The following is a 23,572-nucleotide window of genomic DNA, read 5'->3' on the forward strand; positions in this document are numbered from 1 at the left end:
AAGACAGCTTCCAGGCAGACACGGAGCATTTTCCTTTGCATCAGCATTGTATGGGGAATACCAACAAAACTCTCCTTTCTCCCTCCACCTCTATATGATGCTCAATTGTTCAGATTCTGGGATTCTATCTATTCGGCTGAAGTGGGTATTCTATAAAAGGAAGACAGAGAGAAAATGTATAATAGATGTATATAGATCTGGAGTGTGGTGGAGTAGACTTTTTTCAGAGGTCATTTGCTAGAATAAGAAAGAATTGCAGATGGATGAGGTATCAAACTGCCATTATATGCAGGGTACAGCATACACATTTCAGCCCTCTGCTTATTATTTGAATTGCTTTTCTAAGAGAGAGTTGTTTGATACAATGATGGAGGAGGTTAGTTTAATTAATATTTTTTTTCCTGGAATGTGTAATTTAATTTTGTGGTTTTATTAATTTCTGAGTTTATTGGGAGGGTTAGTCAGACCATCTCATTTAGTTGAATACTTGTGCCGTATCTTCATTAAACTAATGTAATTGATCTTCCCCATGACGGTACCAGTTAAGGCAAGATGTCACACTTCTGCAAGATAAGAATTGACATAAGAAGATTAATGGGAGCTTCATTGATATGTTTTCTTTTTATTTCTATTCCTGTAGACTGGAAAGAAAGCTTATGCGTTGGGAATGTAACTTTTCTTGATTACAAAGTGTGAGTTCAGATGAGCATATGTTTGCAGGGGCATGTGTTTGCTGCTGCACAAATAGCAGCAGCACATATTTGTGCCACTTTTTTTGTGTTCCAGGACATTCTCCTGCACATGTGCTCCAGAGCACACCAAATCCTCCTGGGTGGGGTAGGGGAAACTGGGGTTAGCAACTTTGCTGGCCCCAGCAGCCTTACCTGGGGTCCTGGGGACGTCTCAGGGCAGCAGCAGCACTGATCGAGCCACATAGAGCCTGGCTGGCAGCCAGAGCATGGCTCTGGATGGCCAAGTTCCATTTCTGGTGGTGCACACTGATACCACATACATTGTTCTATTTTTTAGTGTGGACTTTTGTAACACCAGGATCTCCTGATGTGAAATTTTGGCTTTCTGCTGCTAATTTGCAGCATGGGAAACAGTTGCACATTCACCACATGAGGTTTGCAGTGCCTCAGACTGCTTGAGGTGCTGCATAACATAAATGTGCACTCATCTGAATGTGCCCAAAGCTTTCATCTACATGTCTAGTTGGGCCTGCCTGCCAGATAGCCCCACACAGAAGCATCCAGCCCCTCCACAGTGTATTGAGCTTTCTTGGTGTAATATACAGTCATGCCTTCCAATACCACCACATTTGCACTGAGGAGAACACCCATGATCATTACCATACAGATCTCAAAAGGTTTTCACTCAACAAGGACACTCCTCCAGACAGAAAGATCACACTTTTGGAAGAGCCACCCAGATGCCACATGGAGAATTGCTGCAGTAAAGAAAGAAAATCCTTATGAATCACATACTGCTAGTTATGACACATCATCCCTCATGGAACCTATACGGAACATCCGCAAACGATTGAAACCCATACTAGAGGAAAACCCAATTCTTAAAGAGATCTTCCCAGGACCACCCATCCTGGCCTTTAAACAAGCAAGAAATCTCACCAACCTCATCACCAGAAGCAAACTTCCTATGGCCCAAAACACGCCAAACGGATCCAGACCATGCCATGACAAGAAATGTAAAACCTGTCAACATATTTCCACTATCCCTACAATAACTACACCCCACAACAGAACCATCAGCATTCCCGGATCTTACACCTGCACCTTCAAAAATGTAATACATCTCATCCAGTGCACCAAATGACCCAATCGAAAATATGTAGGAGAAACCAAACAACAACTGTGCACCAGAATGAATGCACACCGAAAATCTATCAAAGACAGGAATACCCAATGATCTGTGGGGGCATATTTCTCACAAGAAAACCACTCTCTCTCCAATCTCTCAGTTCTAATCTTCAAAGGGAATTTACAAAACACCTTTTGCAGATGAGCCTATGAACTTCACTTCATCAGCCTACTGGATACAAAATATAATGGACTAAGTATAGACATTGGATTCATGGCACATTATAACCTGCCTAACATCTGATATTCCAGGTAAACTCTCTATTTGCCACCTGTAACTTTTCACCATGTCTACAGTGTGTGTGTGTGTGTGCGCACGCGTGTGTGTGCGCATGCCACCATGTGTTTCTCACCCATTGACTGCCTTAATTTGCATTTTCACTGACTGGAATTCTTATATAGCAGCCTCTGGCTTCTGTTCTATTCTATCACATACAAAAAAAGCACAGACCAACTGCAGACACTTTCTCATCCTAAAGAAAGCTTGCAAAGAAGAATTTTTCCAATGATTTTATTTGGTTTAGTAAAAGATATTGGATTTACCCAAAGAACGTTGTCTGCCTATGTCCTTAAACCAATATAGCTGCAACCTATACGACTTTTCCAAAACCTGGTCTTTTCATTCCTTAACTCAGCACTGAACAAAGTATTTTAAGATTTTTTTCACCTTTACCATGTTAGTGGTATCCAGTGGACATGCTTAGGCTGAATTAACCCAGGTTCAAACATACAGGGCTGGAAGCAAACATAAAGGACTTCAATTGCAAAACACCATTAATATTATTTTTGCTGTCTGTTGTGCCTAGAAGGCCCAGTCCTTGATCTGAATAAAACACCAGGTAAAAAAATCACAGTCAGAGAAAAGTAGGGCTGAAAGGGACCTCAGTAGGGCATCTAATCCAGTCATTTGCTCAAGGCAGGATTATCCGTCTAAATGATCTTGAACAGGTGCCTGTCTAACCTGTTCTTACAAAACTTCCAAGAATCGAGATTCTATAATCTTTCTATCTAGTCTGCTCCAATACTTAACCACCCTCATAGAAAAAAAAAAGTTATTCCCCCTTTCCAACCTAAATTTCCCTTGCTGCAGTTTAAGGCCATTATTTCTTTTCCTGCCCCTTGCATTTAAACCGCAACATAAACTACATTTAATTTCCCTTTCCCTTAAGATTACTTAAACAGATAGTGCAGCATTACTTCAAGACAGTAAATGGTAAAGTAATTACATTAGTAGTGATATGGAACCTTCTAAAAGCAACGCTGCCATTGACTAACAAATATCAGCTCCTTTCCAGAACTGAGCCTTTCCTGTGGGGGAAATGTGTGACATGCCTGGCTTCAGAAGAGATGTGTATAGGTACTGGTTACTGGACCTTAGGGCAATAGTTGCCATAATGACACAGAAGGGAGAGGGCTTCATTTCAAGTCATCCATGATCTTTCTGGTGTTAAAAGCAACAGCTGGTAAATAATGATAAGAGCTTAACAGTTGATGTCAGTACCAATTCACACTATGTTATCACTCTCTCTGTCTCACATAGAATAAAGCTAGTGTTCTTACTGGCTTAGAATACTATAATTGCACCTGCAAAAGTTTTGCTATAGTTAAATTAAAGGAAACTAATGAGGGTGTAGTTATGTTTTATATTTACCATGGGAGGGAAGAAAGTTATGTGAGAGTAACTCCATTTCAGAGATTGACAATCCAATCATTTTCAGTGCAGTATAAAAACAGATAGCACATGTCTACATGAGATGCTAAAAGCACAGTAAGTTAATTCTACTATGCATTAGCACGTGAAAGATGTGCTAATGTGCTAATGCGCAGTGGAATTAGTCTACTGCGCATTACCATCACTTAAAAGACACATTAAGTAATTACGTCACTTAAATGTAATTACATCACATTAATGCACAGGTAGACATGCTTACACTGCAATCATGAGATAAATATCACACACAGCAGGAGATCCAGGTGGGGCGGGGTGGTGCAGCTGCATACAACAAGCTTGCTGTTGCCTCATGCTCCTTTGCATCTTTCTATAGTAATGCCCAAACAAGGTTTTTTTTGGTTTTTTTTTAATCTAGCTAGCCTATGTACTGATTGCAGTGAAGCCATACCAATCTGGGTTTTCATGCAGACTGCAAAAACCTCATGGCACTCTTAAAAAGATCTCATGGCACCGAGGGTTGCTGTGGCACCCTGATTAAGAATCACTGGCCTAAATAGACAAGAAAATGAACACAAGAGGAACTGGAGGTGTTGCAAGCAAGTTACAGGACGTAACTCTTCCTCTCTATTCAGCACTGATGAGGCTTTACCTTGAGTGCTGTACCTACTTTTGGCCATCGCAATTCAAAAAAGATGTGGACTACTTGGAAACAATCTACACAAAAGAAAAGAAAATACTAAGGACCTAGTAAATGTGATATCTGAAGAATAGCTGGGTGAATTTGGATTATTCAGATTATTTAGAGAAAAGACAGGTGGGAGGGAATTTCGCAATTCTGCAAATGCCAGCACAAGAAGCGATGAGCTAATTGCAAATTAGATCAGATATTAAGAAACTTCTAGCCCTGAGGGTGGCCATCCAGCTCTTCCCAAGGAATACTCTATTCTTCTATGCATTGAAAATAAACACCCTCGACCTCTGTGTCAAATTTCATTAGTATGCACTCACGTATGTGCCAAGGTCTCTAGAGGTCATTACAAGTAACTTTGTCTAAATGTTCAATACTAGAGCTAGTTGAACAGTATCCAGTGGAATGGTTTTCTATCTGAAAATACTGATAAAAAGAAGAGGATCCTGGATCTTCCCATTCTAAGAATTGTCTTTGCTTTATATCAATGAAGTTGTGGCCCAGAGGTGGGCTCCCTAAGAAATACAACCACAAAGAAAGGAATGGAAAAACAAAGATCATGGAAAAACACCATACGTTATGGTACTCAAGAGAACCTGGCACATGGAAAGTGTATACACATCCATTGTTTTATGACTTAGATTCTCACAGTGGGAGTATCACAACACCACTGCATCAATTAGGAATCAAGTTTATTACATGGCCACAGCTCTTCAGTAAGCTGCATCAATGGGTAACTGTAAAATATCAAAGTGCTGGCAGTGTTGAGGTGATATTGTTGCTATGATGATCCAAGAAATATGTGGGCAATAACAAGTCTTGTGGGTGATGTATTTTATTGGACAACTGTATGGTTGAGATAAACACAGGGCCACTTTGCAGTATCACAGTACCCTGCCTTGGACCTCTGAGACAGCAGCAGCTAAGCAGCAGGTGCAACAGAAACTTGTGTAAAACTCCATGGGTAGATAAAAACAGAATATAAGAGAAATCATCAGGTAGCCAAGGAGCAGGAGAGATGCAGTACAGGAAAAACAAGGTTGTTCAGGAAGGTCGGTATCACCTGTGAAATACAGAGGTTAGTGAGTATCAGGTAGATTATAATGGATCATGAAGTAATTGTCTACATCGAGTCCCTGGTACGTAGTGTCCAGTAGGCTATAGAGTTTCTGTTCCCATGCTCATCTTCTCCAGTCATTGGGTAGATTTGTAGACCCCCTTTGCCTCTTGCATATTTCAAGTGACAGTCTAAGTTTAAGTTAAATCTATATTAGCGGCTGTGTTGACTGTGAGATCTTGGGCTAGAAGGGAAAAATAACACAACCCCAATGCAGTGAAGTTTCTGTTTGATTTCTCTGTACCGACTTGTTTCCAAGTGCTATTTTTGGTTACGAGAAGAGAGCAGATGGGGATTTGCACAAGCTACACTGTTGGAAGTGAGAGATAAGAAGGAAAAAAAAAAACCAGCTGTGAAAGACAAGTCTTCCATTTGTTTGCATGGTGTCACCACCTGCCAACCTCAGCCCTTCTGATCTCCTCTTAGTGAACTGCAGTGGCAGCAGTTGGGACGATCAGATCTACGCTCAGGGCAATCTGTCAGAAACAACTTTGTCACTTTCCCCAATACCAGAACGTGCAGGAATAGAGGCTGTGGTTAAAATTGTAATGTGGGAGGGCCATGCTTTTAACACAGAAACAATGCTGAATACGCGGCATGGCTCTTGCCCTGACATTCTTCTGGCAATACAAGCTCCCTTGAGCTTCTGTACCTTGCTTGAATCCTCGGGGCAAGACTGCTATAGTTATTCCAGACAGAATTCTTTGAACTCCAGCAAGCAAAAGACCCAACAAATCTAATCCAGTTATGTCTTAGGATAGTCTAAAATGACATAGTTTGTTTATCTTCACTGTGGCAGCATCTAAGACCTCATATGGGATGAGGGCCTCCATTTTGGTAGTGGCTGTCCATGCATGTGATAGGAGACAGGCTGCTTGCAAAGATTCTACAACAGACCTAGATGAGACAAAGGGGAAGAGAAAGAGAGTCATGTCTCTCCCATCTTACAGATGTGAAGTTGAGGTTAAGAGATATTAAGTGATTTGTCCACGGTTACATAAGGAGGTCTGGAAGAGATATAGCATCTCCTCAGCCCCAGGCAATGTCTTTTATCATTACATGTCTTTTTACAGAAATATTTTACCCAACAAGTGGATCCATTACTTGTTTTTGTAATAACTTTCACCTACATGCTGCATTGCCTTTTAACCCAAAATACTGTATATAATTTGAATAATCCTCATATCAATCCATTAAGGTAAGCTGTAGAGCATATTAAAGATAAGTAAAGTTTTTCCCATAGATAAGTGGACAGGAACAGTGCTGGTATAGTTAAAGTTGAACAGGCAGAGATGGAATAAAGCATTCCTGCTACTATTCAAATTAAACATTCATTTGAATTAAGCAGTACTTAAATGTACTAGCAGGGCCTGTTTTGGGTGATATCTTTCACTGGAGCAACTGTTGGAAACTTGCACAGTTAAAATATGTAGTAAATGATAATCCCTGTCCCAAAGAATTTACTGTTTAAATAGATGAATAGTAGGAGAGTAAAGCAAGGCACAGATGGGCATGGGAAAGGGGAGTGATTTGGCCAATCACCACCAAAATGTAGTTGCATAGCTGGGAACAGACCCTTAGCTGTTGACTCCACACCGGAAGTCCTATCCGCACTACAGCACATGTACCTCTAGATGTCACAGGTTTTTAAACTGTTTCCTTATCATTCAACTTGAGTCTAAAGTAGGTCACAAGCAGAAATCAGCTTGGCATCTCTTCCCTGCCAGCATCATGAAACCATCACACAGCTTGACATAATTTGTCACACGGGCTTTTTGCTGGAGAGAAGCTAGACATTATTGTGATGGGCTAACTGACTATGACCTAGCCCAGGGGTTTTGAAAGATGATGGCAGGACTTGGGATTCCCTTTCCGCACCAATCAGGCCCCAGAGATTCACTGCCCCCCCCCCATGTCCCGATTGACCCGTTGGGTCACCTGGAGGGGGATAAAAGAGGCAGTGTGGGCTGACTCAGGGGAGAGACCAGCGAGGGACAACATGGAAGGAGCTTCACAGAGCTGGCAAGACCTGAGCCAGTGGGGCAGGAGCAGTGCCCCAGAAGAGCCTGAAAGAGCAGGACCTGCAGGCAGCTGTGGGACCCTCAGCAGGCCATCAGGAGAGGCTCCCCGCTGGGCTCCAGGGTCCCCTATGAGACGCTGCAGCCAGCAGGAGAGGCTCCCCCCACTCCAGGAAGGATCTGAGCAATGACCTGAGAGGTTCCCAGCTCTGCTTTCAGCTCCTTCAATCAGAGGCCAGGTAACTTGATGTGAGGCCAGGGCTCCAGGAAGGTCAAGACGGCTAGCAGGCTGGAGCAGCACCACCAGTAGTGGCTGTGTGGCAGCATTCCTGCTACCATGTGGGAGATCTGGATTCGAGCCCTAGCTGAGGGGAGTGGGGTGAGTGAGATAACAAGAAACAACTCTTCTTGCAGTGGAAAGGGGCCATTGTGCTTTCTCCCCTTCCAGATCTATAAGGCCCTATATTTCCTCATCATTTGACATCTTGCATTTTGTGTCTTTTTATATTCCACCAACCTGTATTGTTTGTTCTGCTGTTTGCATTTTATATTTTGTTAACCCTGTTTTTTGTCAACGATTGTAAGTGCCTAACCTTTATTGAATCCTGCCCCCTTGGGGCATTGTAGTGTCCACTATACCCTCTGATTTATGCCTGTTACGTTCCCAGTATTAAAAGGTATATGGTTAAGTCCCCATTGGTGGTTTGGCTCTGCTCTATAGGGGGAGGAGAGTCCTTATACCTCCCACAGTGCTTGTGCACCTGCTTTGATCCCTTCAGTTGGAGAGGGGGTACCTCTTGGAGTACCGCCCGGGTTACATTATAATAAGAGAGGCAGTGCGGGTCAGGCCTGAATTGTACGGCCATGGCTGTGTGCTGGGAAGTTTTCATAGCACTTATCTAAGTTCTCCTGATTAGAGCCATTTCAGCTTGTCTTACCACGTCCATAAGGACTCGATTCACTCACATTTTTCAAAAGATAAATATAAAAGGGAGTTAGATAATATTCCTTGGATAATTGCTATTTGGCGTTCTGTGTCATCTGAGGTTTTTCCTCTGTGTTGAGAGATGCACAAAGCCACTGAGCAGCCCACCTGCCTAAAATAGTCTCAGCAATATAATTCCTTTCTTTTGGGGCTAGAAGCAAGCAGATTGCCATGATAATTACCAGATTCCTTCAAAGTAACATGGACCTCTACATAAAAGAGTTTATTTTAGATTTATGTAGGGTGAGATTTACCCCCATGAAAAGCATTATCACAAGGCCAATGTATTACCAAAGTCCCACTCAGGTCCAAAGGTTTATGGATATTTACCTCTTTTGACTATCGTCTTCATGCACACTACCTATTTCTGGTGCCTCCCGTTTGGAAGGAAGGATAGGTGTTAAAAATATAATAATTATACTAATAATAATTTGAGATGCTTCAGAGGAGCCTGACTTTCAGAGGACAGGTCTTCAGAGCTTTCTAAACAGATGTTCCCTTTAGCATGTTTTTAGCTAGGTGCCCCAAAAACCACACATCCCAAATCACAAAGCGCTATGAATGCTTTTTTTTTTCATTGTGCTTTCAACTCTTCCCTCATTGACATCTTATTATTGACTTCAAAAGGAATTATGCCAATGGTAAGAGCTTTTGACAATTCAGCCACTTACTGCACAAGCACATGAGCATGTTAGATGCACAAAAAAACTCCCCTATCTTGATATTTCGTTATATATTTTGTTATTTTAAAATCAAAATTAATTTCTCTTTGAAAGCGATAGTGGTCATCAAACATACAAAGAAAACCTAACCTACAAGTCACAGGTTAAAAATATTCATTTGTTTAGATATGGCCTGTGCTACTTGGTCTCATACATATGGTAAAAATGACAGAATTAATTAGACAGTCTTATCATCACGTCTTTTATCAGAAAATGTTTCATCTTCGCTATTCTTTTTCTTTTTGTGCTATCTCTGTAATGTACTCTATAGCACAGTGCTTTGATTTCTCCTACTGTTTTTTTTTTCCCTTTTAAGATATACAAAGGTACAAACCCAAGAAGGGAAAATAAAACAGTGTATATCAGAGAAACTGATTTGTATCTCTAAGGTACATTAGCTGATCTCTGGAGCTAGTGAGTTCTGCTAGCATCCCTGCATTTCCTGTTGTAAGTAATTGTATTTATCAGATAGAACAATCATCAAAAGGTCTTTTATGTACCATTGTGCTTATATAAAGCAAGCTGCTGCTTTGTCACTAAAAAGAAATCCACAATCAACAGTTTTATATTACCCTTTAGAATAAGTTTCTTCATAATCTGTGGATCTGCTTTTTCAGACTTGAAGATACCTCTGTCATAGCAAAGTATATCTCTCTTCTTGCACAAAAGCAATTCTATAAACAAAATCAGTGAATCTCACTCTATGTTCCTCTGCTGGTACCAGTTCCAAAGCATTACCAAGTCAGGCTGTGCAAAACTTCAGTCCCTGATTTGATTTAGCAAAGATTTGGCCCAGTTTGGTGGCCAAATCTCCAAATACAAATTGAATCAGGAGGCCCTTTAATCTCTCCGAATCAATTCGGAGAGATTTGGAAAGATTCCATGATTTGGCCATAGACACAGCTTTAAATGTTTTTTGTACATACCTGCAAGTAGCAGTCACCTCGTGAGTACTGCAGTGGTGGGGCGGATGGAGTGTCCCACAGGAGCACAGGGGAGGTCCCCAGTACACTCAGCAGCAGACCTGGAAGTGGACCAGAAGCACTTCCGGTCCACTTCCGGGTCTGCCAGGGAGCACGCAGGGGGACCCCCTTCACCCTCTTGGCTTCATGACTGGTGTCTCCTGGGTCTGGGGGGGCACCCAGGGTCCTCCCACAGCTGGGCACCTGGAAGCCTGCTGGTCCCCGCTGGCTAGTTTGTAACAGGCTGCTAGATCCCCCCTCAGCCTTCTGTTATGGAGGCTGAATAGGTTCAGGTCCCGTAGCCTTTCCTCATAGGGCCTGCCCTGCTGCCCCCCCGATCATGCGAGTGGCCTCCTCTAGACCTTCCCCATGTTGTCCACGTCCCTCCTGAAGTGCGGCGCCCAGAACTGGATGCAGTACTCCAGCTGCAGCGTGATCAGTGTTGCATAAAGGGGGAGGACCACCTCCTTGGACCTGCTCATGATGCATATGTGGATGCATGACAAGGTACAGTTGGCCTTCCTGACCGTTTCCTCACACTTTCGGCCCATGTTCATTTTGGCATCAGTAATGACTCCAAGATCTTTTGTTACCTCTGCACTGACAAGAAGGGAGTTCCCCAGCCTGTAGGTATGCTGCTGGTTCTTCCCCCCCAGGCGCATCACCTTGCACTTGTCAGTGTTGAAATCCATCCTGTTCTCATCCGCCCACCCCTGTAACTTGTCCAGGTCTGATTGCAGCCTATTATTCCCATCTAGCATGCTCACATCCCCCCATATCTTAGTGTCATCTGAGAATTTGAACAGGGTGCTTTTTACCCCCTAGCCTAAGTTGCTGATGAAGGTGTTGAACAGTGCAGGCCCAAGGACCAAGCCCTGGGGGACCCCAGTGCCCACATCCCTCCAGGTCAAATAAGACTTGTCCACCACCACTCTCAGGGTGCAGCCCTCCAGCCAGTTGGTGACCCATTTGACTGTGTAGGTGTCAACACCACAGTCCCCCAGTTTTTTAATGAGAATGGGGTGAGAGACAGTGTCGAAGGCCATCCTAAAGTCCAGAAGGACTACATCCACTGCTACCCCTGCATCTAAGCATTTTGTGACCAGGTCATAGAAGGCCACTTGGTTGGTCTGATAGGACCTGCCTCTAATGAACCCATGATTAGAGAAACACTGTCTTCTGTGATAAGACCTTTGAGTTTGAGCCCCTCAGGTAAAGGAGAGGTGTCCTGTCTCCAGCTGTGTGAACCAGTAGGATGGTGTGTGAAAGGCAGGCACTCACTGCTTGGGCTTTGCTAGTGGTTTTTGAAAGAAAGCAACACGTGCTGCACTTGATGCAAAGCCTGATCCTGCAGGTGTGCATTATAAACACTCTGACCATACTTACCTGATTGGGCCCCTTGGGGGAGATGGAGAATGTACAATTTGAGGTGCCTGAGCAGGCTGAAGAGTGCAATAGTCCAGGACCACTTATACCTCCCAAGACTGAGGCCATTCTGGGCATATACTGAAGCAGCATTTTAGGCACCTAAAAGTTTACTGACAAAATTGTAGCATATATCGACACTGTGCATTACAGTGCAGTTTAAAACAGGGTGAATTAACCCATGCAGAGCTCCATGTCATAACTGTTAAATTGCTTCTAATACTTAAGCTAGTTTGAGTATTTCTATGCTACACACATTGTTATCTATGTAATGTAGATAGACTGTCCAGCACCTACAAAATTAGAGAAGGGTTGTTTGGAAACATTATCTTGGACTTGGACTTAGACTTGGACCTGACCACCTAAATTATACTTACGTTCCACTTTAGGTGTCCCTAAACTTGTTTCATGGATCAAGCATAGCTCATAAAGAAGTAAAACAAATGATGTGAAGCCAGAGATCATAAGTCATTGGCAATTGGCACTGCGGCATTGACTAGAACAGAGGGGACCAGCAAGCATTGGGGGAGTCCCTGTTCCCCTGAGCACTACCAGGAGTGACTAGGAATAATGGTCACAAGCTGGCAGAGGGTAGATTCAGGCTAGACATCAGAAGGCACTACTTCACGGTCAGGGCAGTTAGGATCTGGAGCAATTTCCAAGTGAAGTGGCGCTGGCTCCTACTCTGGGGGTCTTTAAGAGGAGGCTAGATGTACACCTTGTTGGGGTCATTTGACCCCAGTACTTTTTCCTGCCAAGGACTTGATGATGTGCTCAGGTCCCTTCCAACCCTACAAACTATGAAACTATGAAAGTATGAAACTATGAATTGGCTGAGATAATCTAGTTAAGGATGGTCCTGCCTTGAGCAGGGGGTTGGACTAGATGTGACCTCCTGAGGTCCCTTATAACCCTAAATTTCCATGATTCTAAGAATTGGACCTTCTCTCACTATCCTTCACAAAGGCACGTACAAGTGGGGACTTAGCCAAGGATTGAAACACAGTCTATTAAATTTCTATCGTGTTAATTAATCATTGGCTTCTTCTGCATTTCTTTGACAAAGTCCATTGACATTATCTGAAAAAAGGACTGATTTACACTGACTTTCCCCCTCACATTCATCATGCATTTGAAACATTTTTATCATAGAAGCTTTCTTTCAAAAAATGCAATTTTGAGATTGTTTCAGAAAAAAACATTAATTTCATTCACCTTTTGTTTTGCTTTTTTATTTAAAATTGTCAAAATATTTGCTATTTTTCATTTGAAGGTTTGGTTTTTCATTTTGAAATGAGTTTTGTTTTAAAAAGTTATCATTTAAAAATAAATTAAAGAGGTTGAATTGGAAGCAAATTATTCAGATTTATCAGAGTTAAAGTTTTGGCTGACCAGGATAATTTCTTAAGTTCAGGAAGGAAAATATACTTTCTGATTTGCTCTAGTTCTATGGAAGGTTGATAAGGAAGGTGCTGTAGAAGACAGAAAGGTGGAGGAAAGAGAATATTATTGAAAAATTGGGCTGAATATACAGAAATCCTAAATAGGGTATATGTGATCTTCAGCATAACTAGCAGTAGTAATGTGACTACTATAGCAGTTCCTGGCGTACCCAACCATGTTTGCACTTAAATTTCTGGAGAAACCAATAGACAGGGAAATTTATAGTCAAACAAGACAGGCAAAGAGAGGTATGGCATAAGCACACCATAATGGTGGCATTGATGCGTAAGGCACCAAAATGGCGAGCCCCGCCCTCCTTCCTGCAACCATCACAAAAGGGTAAAACAAACGCTGCCATACCACTACTTTCGTTATCAGAGGTGAGGTTGGCCGGTCTGCAATGCCAAATAAGGCCCGAACACAAAACCCTGAGAGGTGATAGGTGAAAACAGCCAGCTCACTGTTGAACGCATCACCCGAGTGATATAAGGGAGAGCACAGCTGCACCCAAGCTAGGTCATTCATCACCCGCTTTGATTATCACAAGGGATGCTAGCCTGATCACCTAGCTTCCGCCTCCCGTTCGTGATTAGCAACCGCCGCTTCATTGCCGGCCCCGACATGATTAGCAGTCTACTTTTCTGCATCTCGTTCTCTCCTCAACGCTCACTGTGAGTAAATAAACCTCTACCTTCAACTACTCTTCTGCCTCCGTGACTATCACCTCACCACCTCCTATCGGGCGATGTGAGCTGGACTCATGTTAACCATCCCATAGAGAGCTAAACTTTTCTAACCCCGCCATTCCTGTCCCTTGTGATGCGATCAGACAGCAGCATGACAGGGGAAAGGAGTCAAAAAGTGGTGAAGTGATTTGCCCAAGGTCACCAAGCAGGTTTACGGTAGTTCTGATAAAACACAGGTCTCCTGATTCCTTGCTTCCTGTCTCATGCACTGTCCTGAGCTCATTTACTTTAGTGAAAGGATGCTAGTTTCTTGTTATAAGCACTGGCCCATGAGGCAAAGACCTTGTGATGTTCTTTTCTTCAATGTGACTGCACGGTGGTCCATTCCCTGCCAAGGGATGCCCATACTGCATCCAACCCATCTTCGCACGATTTCAGAACCCTTGTATAGGATGGTTTGGACAGAGATGAACCTGGCTTAGGCAGGAGATTGGACTAGATGACCTACAGAGGTCATTTTCAGCCCTGCTTCCCTGTGATTCTATGATTTCTGCCTCTAAGTGGCCAGTTGTTTCAGAAGAAGATGCAGGAAATGTGTTAGCACATGCATGGACTAACCTATCCAAAGGGAAAACTATTTTCCAGCTCCCTGTTTTTAGAGGTTGTTTTATGGTTTGAAACATAAGGGCTTGTATGCCTTCCAAAACTCTTGGGTTCTTTAAATCCTCATTATTGTCACTCAGAATGTTCTTGTTGACCATATAAATGCCAATCTTAATTTGATTCCTGATACATAATTGATGATGATGGTGATGATGATTAAGGTTGCTGGCAGGTATGGATGTAGCTGATCTCGTAGAACTGTTACAATAACATCACCAGAACTTGGAATGTGAAAGGAATTGCACTATTCACCATAAAAACATACTGTTTTCATCCAGGCTAAAATGCGTTCTTTTGTACATGTGGCTCAAATGCTATTTTGCTGAAAGGTAGCCAAGCGCTGCTTATGGCTGCATCCAAACGAGTGTGGCTGTGCAGTATGTGGCATCACTGACACATTGTCAGTGCCACATATCTCACATTCAGTTGTTCCCCACACTGCAAGACAGCAGTTCAGGGTTTTTTTTTGACCCATAGATATCCAGGGGTTAAAGAAACCCACAGAGAAAAAAAGCAGAGCAGCACATGCATGGGTAGCACGCGCCGCTCAAAAGCAGAGTGGGGCTGCTCAGAGCTGTGATACAGCTGCCAGCCAGGCTCCACATGGCAGAATTGCCATTGCTCCAGGCCTGGGAGTCCCCCAGAACCCCAGGTAAGGCTGATGGGGCCAGCCCAGTGGTGGCCTCAGCCTCCCCTACTGCCCCCGGGGTAACTTGCTCTATGCTAGAGTGTGCATAGCACTGGTGTTTCCCAGAGACGACTAGCAGTGACACAAGGTGTGCCACTACTTGTTGTTCCCAAGGAACCAAACGTCCACACCATGTGTGGATACAGCCTATGTGTCTAAACATAGGTGCCTTAAGAGGCACTTTTTGACACTTAGGTAGGCTTTAGATTCCACTTTCACCTGCATGATTAGACTTCTTCTTCTGAAGGGATATAGTCCAGCAGCACTCTTTGGCAGTCTTATTTTAACTAAGAAGGACCATATTGTTTAAAAGTCCATGATTTTTTTGCTTAGAGAAACAAAGCAGAAGGAGGAGGACCACATTTCCCCACCTCCCCACACACAACTTTTAACTCCAAGGCTTAGTAGTTAGGGCGCTTTTTGCTAGGTTTTAAGTCATCCCCCTTTAATCAGAGGGGGATTGAGCCCACACCTCTCACTTAAGAGCACAGAGGCCAAGAGCTGTTTCAGTTTTCCCTCCCTGGAGATGGTCTTTCTAAGAGCATGCCTTTGAGCAACATTCTCTCTTTCATGTAAAAAATGTGTGATGAGGGCTTTGGGATTTGCATTTCACAGCCATATGAATTTCCATCACTGCTCTAAGGTATCCATGTTAGCATATGAATGTGAGCATGAGCAACTCTGGTAACAACCAAGATCCAATAAAGCTGATGGAATTATTATTTGTTGCACTTTTATTATGGGAAACTATTTCACAACGTGCGATATAACCTGATTCATATCCTGTCATTTATCAAGAGACATCTTGTTATTATACCTTGTTAACCAGCAAAGAAACCCTTTTCTCAACATTATGAGGAGTAACACATGATAAATAATAATGGGGGGAAATAACTGTCAAGCAATTTTCAAATGATATGTTGTGAAAATGTGGCACCTTGACGGTTTCTACTAGGAAGACGTATTCTCTAGTAACACTCTAGTTCAGATGGCACTTTACTTATTATAGATAGAATGAGGATAGATGGGTACATATTAGTTCCAAGTCCAAGTTCAAGTTGAATGAACAACCAAAAGTTTGGAGATAAGATTGTGGGCTGAGGCTCTAACGAGCATTGCGCAAAATTCCCAACAGGCAGCGATGGAGGTTTTAAGTCTTCCTTGCGCTCTCCTGAGCCCGGTATAGTCCCGTGGTTTCAGAGGCCCCCAGTAAAATTTAAATGGCCTCACTGACTTGATTAAATTATAACAGCCCTCATCCCCTCCACCTTCCCAATTTGCCTGAAAGACCACAGAGTTATATGTTATGGATGTAGCTACAGCAAAGAGCACAGCAAAAATCCCAGACCTCTCCTGCTCATATATTGCTATGCCATTGCTTGTGAAGAATCTTCAGCGGACAGCTCTATGACCATCTTTCTTAATGCCTGAGCTGGGAGGAGCATACCCTTGGTGAGATACCAGGATTATAAGGTCCCGCTATGCCACTACAATCCTGTTGTGATCCAAAACATGGCAGAAATCTTTCTTGGGACACTTAAAATAAACTTCTGCTTCTCCACTAAAATGTTCAAGACTTACTTCAACCGATTCAAGTCTCTAAGTCACAAAACAACATTATGCTTCAGGCTGTGAAACAGACTGGCAGGTACTAAAAGGCGATGTCGCAATTTCTTATATAACTACATTTTCATCAACATGGCTATTTTGAACTATTGTGCATGCTTGGAAGCTATTGACAAGTGCCTAGGGCACCTTTCCCAAAACACACGAGACTGACTTTCTAGGGCCACCCAGAAGGGATAGGAGTGCTGATACACCGCATCACAGGGCAGCCTAACTTTAACCCTAACCCAAATCACCAGACCATAGGGTAAGCAGGACTGTGGAATCTGATCACTAAACATCCAAGATGTCAAGAGACCAGAAGGGGAATAATTATAGAGGAACTTGACTTGGCAATTCAGGGAGGTTAACTAAGTAGGGAGGGAGCACAATTTTGCTTGTATGTTTTCAATTATTCTGGGCACATTTACACATGCATTAATGTGCTGTTGCTACTGTGCATTCAGTTTAGTACCTCTCATATGATGTACTATATAAATTCACAGTAGCTGATGTTAACATGCAGTAGCAAAGGTGCATGGACTTTTTGTGAAACTTATTGTGCAGTGGACTAATGCTACTGCACATTAGTGCATTAGCATGGTTTTTGCTGTGACACGCAAATGTGCAGTAGAATTAGTCTACTGTGTATTAAGCATCTTGTTTCATAGTTTCACAATTTCATAGTAGCTAGGGTCAGGAGGGACCTGAACAGATCTTCTAGCCTGACCCCCTGCAACAGGCAGGAATGACTGCTGGGTTCACAAGACCCTAGACACGTGATCATCCAATCTCCTTTTGAATTTGCCAAAGGTAGGGGTGAGGACCACTTCCCTAGGAAGCTGGTTCCAGATTTTGGCCACCCTAACTGTATAATATTACCTTCTGATCTCTAACCTCAACCTATTCTATATCAGCTTATTACCATTGTTCCTTGTCACCCCAGGTGGTGCTGGGGAGAAATAGGCTCTACCTATTTGCTGTTGATATCCCCTGATGAGTTTCTAGGCAGCCACCAGGTCCCCCCCTCCGTGTCCTCTTGCTGAGGATGAACAGGATCAGGTCCCTCAGTCTCTCCTCATAGGGCCTGTCCTGCTGCCCTCTCACCAAGCAGGTGGCCCTCCTCTGAACCCTCTCCAGGCTGGCCACATCCCTTTTGAAGTGTGGCACCCAGTACTGGACGCAGTACTCCAACTGAGGCCTGAACCAGTGTTGCATAGAGGGAGAGGGAGTATCACCTGTCTCGACTGGCTTGAGATGCACCTTTGGATACATGACAAGGTCTGGCTGGCCTTGCTGGCTGCGGTCTGGCATTGGCAGCTCATGTTCATCTTGCAGTCAATAATGACTCCAAGATCCCTTTCTGCTTCTGTGCTTTCAAAAGGGGAACTCCCCAGCCTGTGTGTATGCTGTGGCTTCCTTCTCCCCAGGTGCAGCACCCTGCATTTGTCTACGTTGAACCCCATCCTATTCTTGTCTGCTCACTTTTGTAGTCTGTCTAAATCTATTTGCAGCCTCTCTCTCCTTTCAAGTTTGTCCACCTCACCGCACATCTTAGTGTTATCAGCAACCTTGGACAGTGTGCTTCCCACCCCCTCATGCAAGTCACTGATGAAGATGTTAATCAGTGCGGGCCCAAGGACCAAGCCCTGGGGTATCCCACTGCTCACATCTCACCAGTTTGAGTACAACCCGTCCACCACTACTCTCTGGGTGCACTCTGTCAGCCAATTTTTTACCCATCCAACTGTGCAGGCATCAATGCCACAGTCGCTTAATTTATTGATGAGGATGGGGTGAGAGACAGCATCAAAGGTCTTCTTAAAGTCTAGAAAGACTACATCCATGGTGATGCCATCATCCAAGGATTTAGTTACTTGGTCATAAAAGGCAATCAGATTGGTCAGGTAGGACCTGCCTTTGATGAACCCATGCTGATTGCCCCTGAGCATGATCTCCCCTGCTGGCCCCCCACAGATGTGCTCCTTGATGATTCTCTCCAAGATCTTCCTGAGCACTGAGGTAAGGCTTACAGGCCTATAGTTACTTGGGGCCTCCTTCCTCCCTTTCCTGAAAATTAGGACCACATAAGCCAGTTTCCACTCCCCTGGCACCTGGCCAGATGACCATGAATGCTCATACAGCTGGGCCAAGGGCTCCGCGATGATACCTGCCAGCTCCCTCAACACTCTTAGGTGGAGGGCATCTGGACCTGCAGATTTAAAAATGTCTAGCCTTTCCAGAAGATCCCTAACTACATCTGCACTGACCGAAGGCCTGACAGAGCTATCCCCAAGATTGTCCCTACTTCTGGTAGGTGGGATATCCCGGTCCCTGTTCAAGAAAACAGAGGCAAAGAAACTGTTAAAAATATTAGCTTTCTTTTCTGCCATAGCCACAAGATTACTGCTTGCATCTTTCAGGGGCCCTACATTACCTGGTGCCCTCTTCCTGCTCCCAATGTACTTGAAAAAGGACTTTTTGTTGTCCTTAATCCTGGACACTAGCCTGAGTTCCATCTCTACCTTGGCCTCCCTAATAGCTCTCCTACACTCATGGGTCTCCTTTCACTGGCTGTACACCCCCCTTTTAGTCCTCAGGCATTCCTGAATGCCTTTGCTCAGCCAAGGGGGTTTCTGAGCACTCTTACCCCACCTTGCTTCTGTAGATGATTGTGTAGATGCACCCACTGAATACAAAACATGCATTTTCCAGTTCTAGTTTGTATCTAGCTGAACTTGCATGAGAAGGGGCATTTTTCTGAGTCCTGGTGCTACCAAATTCCTACCTTAGATGGATGTATTGGTTCAACTACATGGACTTCACTTCACATCCTGGTGGGTCTAAAGACTGATACAGCTGAGGTTCTGAGCATTATTTTCAAATATTCTGGATCCAAACAATGATCTAGACCAATCTCTAATTCTTTTACATCATTAGCTGAGACTTGATAGTTGGAATAATATACAGATTACATACACACCTCACATGAACAGTAACTGATATATGCAACTCCAAGAGATATGCAGTGATAGCTACCAACAAAAACTGCACATCCTAAATAAATAAAAATAAATTCTTCCTGATCAGGAATAAGTAGGTATACATTTCCAAAATCTTTATTTTAAAGAGCTTCTGAAAACTGAGTTTTCTGGAATTTACATTGTTTGGGATTTTTAAGCTAAATTTGGAAACTTTCACCTTGGCACCTGATTTACAGAAGTCTGCTTTGAGTGAAATTATTCTCTAGTCAAAAGAGCTTAATGAGAATAATGTGTTCCTCTTCAGAAGTGTTCCTTCTGTCTAATTGAATTGATATGCATTACAGAAAAAAAATGGAACTTCCAATACAAAAAAAGATACAATTTAGGGGACTTTACATTTGATAGATTTTTTTAAAAATATTTATATTGGCACAATCAACACATTCATTTTACAGCCTGAATAACCACACAATCTTCCTTGTCTTTTCAACACTGAGTCCTCCTTTCCACTTGTTGCAGTCACTTGCTGTGACTTATCTGAAATGTAAACTGTAAAACAAAAAGGGGACTAAATAATAATTTACTTCCAACAGATTTGTGGGTGCTACTTACATGATGGTAACATTTAAAATAAAAAATGGAACAGCATTGATCTTGCATCTAGCAATGTTAGACTGGAAGCTTACACATTTAGGGTGCCTGTACATGAGCATGGAGGCTGCTCTGACATATTGTAATTACAGTGTCAGAGCAGACTTGATTAATCGAGTCTGCTGGAGCATGGTAATTACTGTGCTCCAGCAGCCTCCTGTGTATTCTCATGCTTAAAAATGGCAGTGGCAGTGGGGGTACTTTAACTAAAGCTATGCACCACTGCTGTAGCCTGTGTAAAAGTGCTCTTGTTTTCTGTGAAGACTGGTGGTCTTGAAGCTGATGTTGGATAGGCAGCCTCAGATTTGGATTCAGTCCTTGGCTTTGACATAAAGTTGCTGTATGATTTTGGGGAAGCCAAGTAGGGTGGAATTCTACCATATTCACTTGCTTAATCACACATGCTTTTCCCAAAGAGATAGCTGCTAAAAAACTGTAGTGTGTATTATAACCAGGGAAATATGGTAAAAGCAACTTTTACCACTTAAGCTTTAGCTTGATGAAAGTGAAAATAAAGAGGGTGTACAATGATTGCATTTAGATTGCCATAACCAAGGTTAGGGTCATCTAAATGTCCTAATGTGCAAGCATTTATAGAACTTAGGTCACCCCAAAAATGGCACACTTGATTTCAGTTACTTCTCAGCCAATGTGAACAAACTAAACATTGGCAAAGGGTTAACCCAACCTAGAGATGATTAACCCAACCTAGTAAACACATTTACATAGCCCTGAAGCTGGGAAAGCCCAGCTACTCTTCCTGGGACTATACTATTTTCACCCCCTCAGTCTTGACTTGGCTATTTTTACCTCCTGAACTAGCCCCAGACTGGACAGTCTCTGGGTCACTGTCCCCCATAGGCCAAACTCTGTCAATCCAGCTCCTTTGGATGGTTTGAGTGCCTGCCCAGCTGTCTCCAGCAGCCCTTTTTTTTTTTTTTTTGGTGGGGGGGAGTTCCTCTCCCTGCAGCATGCATGGGCAGAGTAGCACCTTTGTCTTAGGTACTGGGTTTATATGCACCAAAGCCCCGCCTCTTTCCTTCACATGGCTCCCTACACACGCACAGGGGTTTCACTTGGGCTTGATGGCCAACCTGCCCTTCCCTTCTGCTGTAGCCAGCTGCTTGCTGATGCAGCCAGCTGCTCTTCCCTCTTAAAGCGGAAGTTCCTTGGCCCCCGTACCATGCTCCTAAAGCCATTGCCACTTGAATTTACTAGGTATTGGCTAAAACGTATGCAGGGCGATGCAGTTTCTGGCCCACTGGGAATAAATCCCCACACTGAAACCCACGACCTGCTCTTTTCCAAGTGAGGAAGCATCTCACTGAATTACACATTCTAGTTTTTTTATTTCCTCCTGCCACCCCTATCTCCCTCTCTCACTTATCCAGAGGGATGATTTCAACAGATGTGCTGGAGAGTTAACTAGATGGTGTTTAATCTGTGGCATGCTGGCTAGTATGCTGTCCTGGAAAGTCAGACATACACATTTGTATTCCTTCTGAGTAAGGAGGGCCTAGATATTGGGTCTCTGTCTTCCTGAGTTCCCTAACCATGTGTCTACTAGAGCTGAAAAATGGGAGGGTCCTCCTCCCCCACCTACTTTCTTTAGGACTTGTGAATGAACCCAGACAGGACATCTCTTTCTGTATCTGCTCAGGCTACACACACATTTGTACATCCACACTGCAGGGATAATTGCATTGTTACATGGCCTAAGTGGCAAAAAGCCCCTGTCATGGCTAGACAACTGCCACCTGGACATACAAAGGGAATAACATTCCACCCTTAATTTCTCTGTGTTTCAGTTTTCCGTCTATAAAACAGAAATCATAATACTGTCTTGTGCATTTGTATCTTAGATCCTAATACTAGATCTGCCTATATTTAATATTCATACATTCCCATGGGGTAATTTCCTACCCCAGACGCATATTTTGTGTAGTATCATAAAGTTAATAAATTCTAAAAATATTTCTTTTTAGGACGTTGTCACTGGCACTGCAGTGCACAATATCCACCAAAAGCAGCCAGCTTACATTAATAATTTGTTCTCTGTGGATGAAAACCTGCTCAGGGTAATATTACCCCAGGCATTAACATGTTTTTCCATATGTGGTAACTTACACCAAGCCCGTGTTAATGCATTGGGGTAACTTGTTACTCCAATGCAATTTCTGTACAAATGACAGGCCTGGACCTGTTTAGCCGTTTTGGGTGCATTCATCTGAAAGGTCAGCATTCATTCACACCTCATTCATGTCCACTTCAGGTATCCATGGTAACTAATGGATGGCCATGCTCCACTCTGTTTTTGCAAAAGATGTGGTAATCCCTTTTGCTAACCACTTTGTTTGCAGGCTCCAAGGTCATCAAAACTCCCTGCCCTTTGCCAAAACAAAACAAAACAAAACAAAATCCTTTTTTGACACCCCCATGCCCTTTTTACTCACTCTCAATAATCCCCTGCATGTTTGGTTTCCAAACAGAATCCACCCACATTTGGCTTGCCTGCAAAGGGTGGATGCTGGTCTTTGGCTTCAGTGCCCAAGAGGAGAGGCTGCTACTTGCTCTTCCATAGGGCACAGCAGAATTGCTTCTGTGACAGCATAGGTGGAAAGGCTTGTCTTTGATTGTTATTTATATGCACCCAGCAGTAATCAATTTTTTTTTTTCTGCAGTCCAGGTTGAGAAGGTAGTACATATTCAGTGTTGAAGCCTGCCCTGCACAGGTAACCGGGGATGACAGTGACACATCCACTGATGAAATCTTATCCCAAGGCAGTGAGCATGCTGACTTTGTTCCACACATGGGAGATTGTTCAGAGCAAGAAGACCATGTGTCTATGGAAGGGAGGAGTTGGTGCCACAAGAAGAAATGATAACAACACTTCCAGTGGGAAAGGGAAGAGGACCACCCCAGGGCCACCACTGAAGACCGAGGAGAGCTACAGCAGGACATAGAGCAGAACCAGTGCCACCACTACCAGAAATCACTGCAGATGATGACACCTTTACAGGAAGGAATAGCAGAGTGTGGGGAAAAAAGTCCACACCTAATACATGATTGGAGAAAAGCCAAAGATATAGTCCATGAAAATGATCAGACAACAGGAAAAGCAGTAAAGACACAGTGGTGGAAATGCTCCACCTGTTCTCTCACAAGATATCCTGACTTTTATCATAAGAGAAAGAAACAGAGAGGCAGAAATAAGATTCAGGGAGTGGAATGATAACTATCCTGAAAATAAAAAGAAGTGGAAAAAGCTGAACGAAACACAGCTGAAAGCCTATGTTGGCCTTCTACTGCTGAGTCGTCTATACCACGGTGGTATAGACACTGGGGGAGTTGTGGGAGCAACACACCAGGCGTCCTTGCTTCT

At 43.3% G+C, this 23,572-nt stretch overlaps 1 protein-coding gene and 1 pseudogene across 2 annotated transcripts in view; one reads left to right on the forward strand and one right to left on the reverse strand.

Moving 5' to 3' along the window:
* RIT2 (Ras like without CAAX 2) overlaps positions 1–23,572 on the reverse strand; it is a 296,848-nt gene that overhangs the window by 16,309 nt on the left and 256,967 nt on the right. The window lies entirely within an intron of this gene.
* LOC149867962 (uncharacterized) lies at positions 1,496–2,124 on the forward strand (annotated as a pseudogene).

Source organism: Crocodylus siamensis, chromosome 3 (assembly GCF_052110815.1).
Source record: "Crocodylus siamensis isolate JL-2025a chromosome 3, ASM5211081v1, whole genome shotgun sequence".
Taxonomy (NCBI): domain Eukaryota; kingdom Metazoa; phylum Chordata; order Crocodylia; family Crocodylidae; genus Crocodylus; species Crocodylus siamensis.